This window comes from Bos javanicus, chromosome 3, assembly GCF_032452875.1.
Source record: "Bos javanicus breed banteng chromosome 3, ARS-OSU_banteng_1.0, whole genome shotgun sequence".
In the NCBI taxonomy this organism is placed as follows: Eukaryota; Metazoa; Chordata; class Mammalia; order Artiodactyla; family Bovidae; genus Bos; species Bos javanicus.
This window is the reverse complement of record NC_083870.1, coordinates 112,550,058-112,557,167: the sequence shown is the minus strand read 5'-3', so window position 1 is coordinate 112,557,167 and position 7,110 is coordinate 112,550,058. Positions and strand designations below refer to the sequence as shown.

Here is a 7,110-nt window from a genome sequence, read left to right as displayed (position 1 = left end):
AGTCTGAGATTCTTAAGTCTCGCCTGGGTGATGCTCTTTCCACACACCCCTGTGGGTGTCAGTAGGACTCAGTTCCTCAGGCTGTTGGACTCAGGGCCTCAATTCTTCACTGGCTCTTGGCCGGAGGTCTCCCTCAGCTCCTTGTTACGAGGGCTTTTTTGGTGGGCAGTGTCCTTCATTAGAGCAAGCGAGCAAGAAGGCAAGAGAGTGTGCAGGCCAGATGGAAGCCATGGTCCTTGGTTTCTCATCCCTTTTGCCATATCCTGTTCCTTAGATTTGAGTCACTTGGTCCAGCCTACACTCCAGGAAAGGAGTTGTACACCAGGGCATGAATCCCAGGAGGTGGCAGGGATCCCAGGGCCATCTTAGGAAGCTACATGCCACAGCAACTAAAATCCAGACTGTAGTGCCTTTTCATAACCCAACCAACGAATGACATTTCATCATTTCTGCTGTATTTTAACTGGTCGCACAGACCAGCCCTACTACAATATGGGAGAAGACTACACAGGTGGTGAATTCCAGGGGGTAGAGGTAAGTGGGGGCCATCTTAGAGGCTGCCATCACAGCCCAACCAGAAGAATTTCTCCTCTTCATCCTGCACGGAGACCGCAGAGGCTGGCTCATGTAGACACATCAATGGGCTCTCTGTCTTTTGGGCGGATGTAGCCAGTGGGGAGCACTGGCAGGGATGGGGTGAGCTCGGGTACTTCCTGCTCCAGCTCCCTCATGGCAGGCTGGCTGCGCCTTCACCTGAAGGCCACAGACTGTCATCTGAACTGTCCTTCATGCATTGAGTGTCATCTGATCCATAAAATTGGATGCACACAGAGATATCCCAAAGAACAAACTGAAGTTTGTCGGTGCTCACAAGGGAATGAAGGAATTCAATGAATGGCTTTGCTCTTCTCTCAGCCGTGAAATTTAAAGATACTTGCTCCTTGGAAGAAAAGCTATGACAAACCTAGACAGCGTATTAAAAACCAGAGACATTACTTTGCCAACAAAGGTCCTTCTAGTCAAAGCTGTGGTTTTCCCAGTAGTCATGTATGGATGTGAGAGTTGGATGATAAAGCTGAGAACTGAAGAATTGATGCCTTTGAGATGTGGTGTTGGAGAAGACACTTGAGAGTCCCTTGGACTGCAAGGAGATCCAACCAGTCCATCCTAAAGGAAATCAGTCCAGAATATTCATTTGAAGGACTGATGCGGAAGCTGAAACTCCAGTACTTTGGCCAACCGATGCGAAGAGCTGACTCACTGGAAAAGACCTTTATGCTGGGAAAGACTGAAAGCAGGAGGAGAAGGGGATGACACAGAATAAGATGGCTGGATGGCATCACTGACTCAATGGACATGAGTTTGAGCAAGCTCCGGGAGTTGGTGATGGACAGGGAAGCCTGGTATGCTACAGTCCATGGGGAGGCAAAGAGTCTGACATGACTGAGCAACTGCACTGAACTGAATTTTGGAATTTAAAAAATTATTTTATTTATTTTTGGTTTTGCTGGGTCTTTGTTATGGTGTGTGGGCTTCTTATTGAGGTGGCTTATTTTGTTGGGAAGCAGTCTCCAGGGTGCTCAGGTAGTTACAGCACATGGACTCACAGGCCGTAGAGTGTGGGCTGAGTAATTGTGGCTCACCGGCTCAGCTGCCCCTTGACATGTGGAATCTTTCTGGACCAGCGATTGAGCTCGTATCCCCTATATTGGCAGACAGAGTCTTAACCATTTGACCATCAGGGAAGTCCCTGGAATGTGTGTTAAAGAAGATTCTTCTTTGTTTTTCAGGGGAGTATTTTCATGAACTAAAATATTTTCCTACTTATTTTGTTTTGTTCTTATAGAAGCATTGTACACACGTTAGGTGTCCCTTTTCTGTTCATGATAAAACTAGCATATAGGGTTTTTCTAGACCAGGAATAACAGGTGATCTTATTGGAGAGAGGGATGGAGTGATTTGGGGTCTTGGTTCAATGGCACGCTCTTTGTTCAGAGTTAGGTGATCTTATAGGAAGAGCATAGCTTGTCTCACAGGCATTGTCCCTTTACATCCTCAGGCTTATGAAATCCTGTCCACACATGGTGTTTGGAAGTGTTCCTCATCCTAAAGGGTGTTTAGAAATTGTCTGCAATTTATCTAAGATAAATCCATGCTGGGTGAATGTGTACTTGAAACTTAGATGTAATACTTGCTCCTTTGCTCGCCCAGTTCCTAATCCAGCAGTTACCTGTGTTTTACAACAGTCCAGTTCCTGACCCTGAGCCCCAGCCAAGCTACCCGACATCCCTGATGGGAGGGCTGGTTCCCTGTGGCCGGAAGATAAAAACAAGGCATTACATTCCAGATGAAATGCCATTTTTCAGACTGGGAAAGTTCATGTAAGTCAGGTTGCTGAGGTGACTGGGGGATGAAGGGAGCCAGGATAGTGGGCATTGGGAACTGAAGGTAGTCTGGATGTATTTTCCATGAAAATGGTGATGTGTAATACAGTAAACCCACTGCATACAAGTGCATTCTAAGAGCCTGTTCGTAAGTTCAATTTGTTATGTCCAACAAAGCTAGCCTAGCTACCCAACAATCACCTATATAGTACTGTACTGTAGTATGTTTATAATGCTTTTCACACAAATAACACATAAAAAACTAACAAACAGAAAAATAAAGCAAACGTTTTAAATCTTACAGTACGGTAGAACTGCTGGCATATGGGGGCACGTTTGTATCTTCGGACGTTCGAAACATGAAGGTTCCATATGTGGGGGGCTTACTGTATGCATTTAGAGAAGGAGACTCCTAGTTTTGACTAGCCTTTACTTTCTTTCCTCACATCTCTTTGGGTGCCTTTTGCTCCTGGATGACCCTCCTGATTTGGCCTTTCTCTGCTATAGATTCCTGCTGCCTAAGCCACCTGCCTGTCTAAAGGACTGTGGTCCTTAGACCCTGACCTCCTCAGTCCAGACTAAGCCCCATCCCTGAAGGGGAGCAGCTTCTTTGTCCCCAGGATCCTGTCCTGAGCTGACCTGGGCATCACTATAATTAAAAACATTATTATTTATGTCACTGTTTATGTATGTGTATATATATATATATATATATATAAAGGCAGTTTATGGAGCAGGAGAAAGTATTTGCAAATCATGTATCTGATAAGGGATTAATATCCAGAATATATAGAGTTACTACAACTCACCATCTCCTCACATCTCCTTGAGGTGTGAGGAGATATATATATATGTATATATTTATATATACACATACACACACATTTTCTTTATCCATCAATGGGCACTTATTTTCATACCTTGGCTATTGTGAATAATACTGAAATTCATGGGAGTAAAGGTATCTTTTTGAGACAGTGATTTCATTTTCTTTGGACATACAGAAATGGAATTTTTGGATGATATGGTAGTTCAATTTTTAATTTTCTGAGGAAGTTCCACACTCTTTTCCATAGGAGCTGCACTGTTTTACATCTCACTAACAGAGCACAAGGATCCCAATTTCTCTACATTCTTACCAACACTTATTTTCTCTTTTTTCTTTTTGGTAGTAATGCTAATGGCTGTGAGGTGGCTCTCACTGTGGTTCTGATTTGCATTTCCCTAATGATTAGTGATGCTGAACATCTTTTCGTGTGCATATTGGCCATTTTACATCTTCTTTGGAAAAATGTCTGTCAGCTCATTTGTGTGTTAGTCACTCAGTCGTCTCCGACTCTTTGTGACCCCACGGACGGTAGCCTACTGGGATCCTCTGTTCATGGAATTCTCCAGGCAAGAATACTGGGGTGGGTTGCCATTCTATTCTCTAGATCTGCCTGGACCAGGGATTGAACCCAGGTCTCCGGCATTGCAGGCAGATTCTTTACCACCTGAGCCACCACGGAAGCCCCTGTCCAGTCATTTGCCCACTTTCAAATCAGGTTATTTGTTTTTGTTGTTGAGTTGTAGTAACTCTTTATATATTCTGGATATTAATCCCTTATCAGATACATGATTTGCAAATACTTTCTCCTGCTCCATAAATTGCCTTTATATTCTGCTGTGTCCTTTGATGTTCAGAAGTTTTAAATTTTTATGAAGTCCAATTCATCTGTTTTAGGTTGTTGCCTGTGGTTGTTTTTTGGCCATACTCCGCAGCTTGTGGGATCTCAGTTCCTAGACCAGGGATTGAACCTGGACCAAAACAGTGAAAGCCTGGCATCCCAATCACTAGGCCACCAGGGAACGCCCTTAAAATTTGTTGCCTGTACTTTTGGTGTCATATCCAATAAATCATTGCCAAGTCCAATGTCACAAAGCTTTCCCATGTTTTCTTGTAAATATCATATAGTTTTAGGTTTTACATTTAGGTATTTGATCCATTTTGGTTTAATTTTTTGCATATGGTGCCTCCACACTCACTTTTTCTGGATGTTCCCAACATATACCAGAGGCAACGCAAAGTCATTTAAGAAAGAGATTTCCATATTTTTCCCTCTTGGCTTTTAGTTTCACATATGTCTTTCCTCTCCTTCCCAAACACTTGCCCCTAAGCCATGAAAAAGTCCATAAAAATGTAAGAAAACCAATGCAAAAATTTATATTTTATTTGAATTCAAAAAATTTAAAATTGCTTTCAAATTCAGGAAAGTACCATAATGCAGGACCCCAGGGGGAAGCCTCATATACAGAGACAGATAAATTAAATGTATATACTGCAGACAAGCCAAGAAGGTGTGTAGATTACATATTTACAGCACTTGATGTTTTCTGAAAACCATATTTATACATTTTTATTACATTTACAAAAAAGGCTTCCACTACCATTTACCTACAATAATGAAAAAAAATTTACACCTTTTTTTTTCTTTCTTTTTTGGTACTGTACAAACTTTGTATAATAAAAATATATCTCTGTACAAAAGATTTTTTTTTTGTTTTTGTTTTACTTTTTTTTTTTTTTTAACCTCATGGGATGGTGGTGGGTACATGGTGTGAATGGCGGGCGAAGGGCCTAGTCTGCTCTGGTTGCTTCCAAGCCTCTGGAGGTGGAGAGAAAATGCCAGAGGTGGAAAAGGGAATGCAGAGCAGAGTGCTGGGCGCCCCACCAGCACGTGCTCCGTGGGCATCTCCTGGGGCTTCACAAGGGGAGGGGCGGAGGCAGGGCTGGAGGAGGAGTCCACTGGTTGGTTTCCCAGGAGTGTAAGAAGGGGGGAGGGAGCAGCCAAAGAGCTTCCTGCATTTGCTTCCAGAGAAAGAGAGAGGTGAGCGTATGGGGGTGTGTGTCTGAACTGGTCCTCTCTGGCCAAGCCCGGGGATGCTGTGATCCAAGAGCAGGTGCGGGCATCTGGGCTCCTGCCTTCGCCAGTTGTAGTCGCATCTTCAGCCCATTTACATGTGAGTCAGATCTCAGGGTTCTGACTCAGACTCTGCTTACAAGCCAGGCGTCCCTCCTGTATGTTTCTGTCATTCCTGGGTTCGGTCTGTGATCTGAACTTCTGAGGCCAGCAGGTCACACATGCACAGGGGCTTGAGCCCATGGGGTCCTTGCCGAGGACAGAGAAAGTGACTCTTAAGTGCCGCAGTTTGATTCCCAAACTCATTAGCTTCTCAGCAATACTTAAATATAATTCATCAATGACCCAAGCACGAGGAAACTCAAAGTAAATCAAACCTGCTTGCAAGGAGCTGGAGACGATGTGCCTCATTCACTCCATTCTTCTGATTTAGGAGCTTCTAGGGCTTCTGTCTGCTATGATGAGGGGCTGTAGGGAGCCGAGGGGCCAGCACCAACTCCAGGAAGCCTGGGGTACCATCCTTGCCCTGATGCTGCCAAGACGGAGAGGATGGAATCCAGAGAGGACACACGGAGCCCCTGTTGGCCCACCGGCCCGGGCCACAGTTCCACTTGGAGATTCACCCACTCTTACCCCCGGGAGACCTGAGTTTCTGGCAGCTGGTATAGTGGACTTTGGAACCAGATGCACACTTACTAACCGTGTGGCTCACATCTCTTCACGTTCTGCCTTCTCATCCATCCAGAATACTGTTTCCTACCCTCCCTGGTCACTGTACAGTCTAGAAACGATCTGCCTAAAGTGTCAGGCGCAGAGGATAAACTCGGTCCCCGGAAGCCATTATTTTTGAACCCTGGGCTAGGTCTGCTCTCCTGTCCCTTCCAGCACCAATCTGATGCCTGCAGACTTGCTGTCCCTGTCTGGGCTACGCTTGTTTCTCTTCTCTTGGTCAGTTACCAGCCAGACTTGACCTGGGGCTTCTGGCCGGCTTCCTGCCCTTACCTTCCCGTGACAAGCCCTACTTCTTCACTGTTGCCTTTGACCTAGGAGGACTTTTGAATTCACTGGGTTTAGAACTCAATAAAATTATGTTAGGAAAAAAAATACAAGAAACTGATTTCCAGACGATTTCTTCAGATCGTTTTCTGCCCTGGGGGTAATCCTTGCTGTCTTTCTGCAGTTGGTCTCTGGGTACCGACCGCCAGAGGATGCTAACATCTCCAGTGCATCGTCTTTCCTCTTCTCTGTGTTTGTGGGGGGAGCAGGGGCATCTTTCACACACAATTCACTTTTTGAAGCTTCTGTGGTCTCTTCCGTAGGACTCACATAAAGGAGAGGGGTCTGTGTGCGTTCAGGCCCTACACACACATACACACCCACAACATCCTTTGCTCTTTTCAATCCACAACTTCCTTCCTCCCGCGATGGCCCTTCTTCCTTTAGGGCCCCCAGTCAGGGCAGAGTGGGCGTCCTCTCCAGGGTGGCAGGGGCAGATGGCGGCAGGGCGAGGGCCCAAGTCCCAGTGGTAGCAGACACGGGCAGAGAGACAGACGAAGATGGGCACTGGGCACTGTGCCAGGGGAGCTTACTTCCTGTCCCCTGGAGAACTGCGTGCAAACACATGGCACCAGAGTTTGCAAAACAAGAGGGGCAGCGGGTGGGGGATGGCAGCAGAAAAAAGGCGGGAGGAGAGAGGCAAAGCAGAGAAGGAACAAAGGGGAGAGAAGGAAAACAATTAGTTGCCTTGATCTTTACCTTTGATTTTTAATCTTCCTGAACTGAGGGTGGGGATACAGGTAGGAAATGTACACAGAAGACTATGTATC

At 45.5% G+C, this 7,110-nt stretch overlaps 1 protein-coding gene across 4 annotated transcripts in view; it reads right to left on the bottom strand.

Annotated features, from left to right (window-relative positions):
- Positions 1 to 4,576: 4,576 nt before the first annotated feature.
- CSMD2 (CUB and Sushi multiple domains 2) overlaps positions 4,577 to 7,110 on the bottom strand; it is a 694,802-nt gene continuing 692,268 nt past the window's right edge. For all 4 annotated transcript variants that reach the window (XM_061412621.1, XM_061412618.1, XM_061412619.1 and 1 more), the window contains one exon: positions 4,577 to 6,891. The gene's annotated coding sequence lies outside the window, so the exon portion shown is untranslated. The remainder of the gene's footprint in view (positions 6,892 to 7,110) is intronic.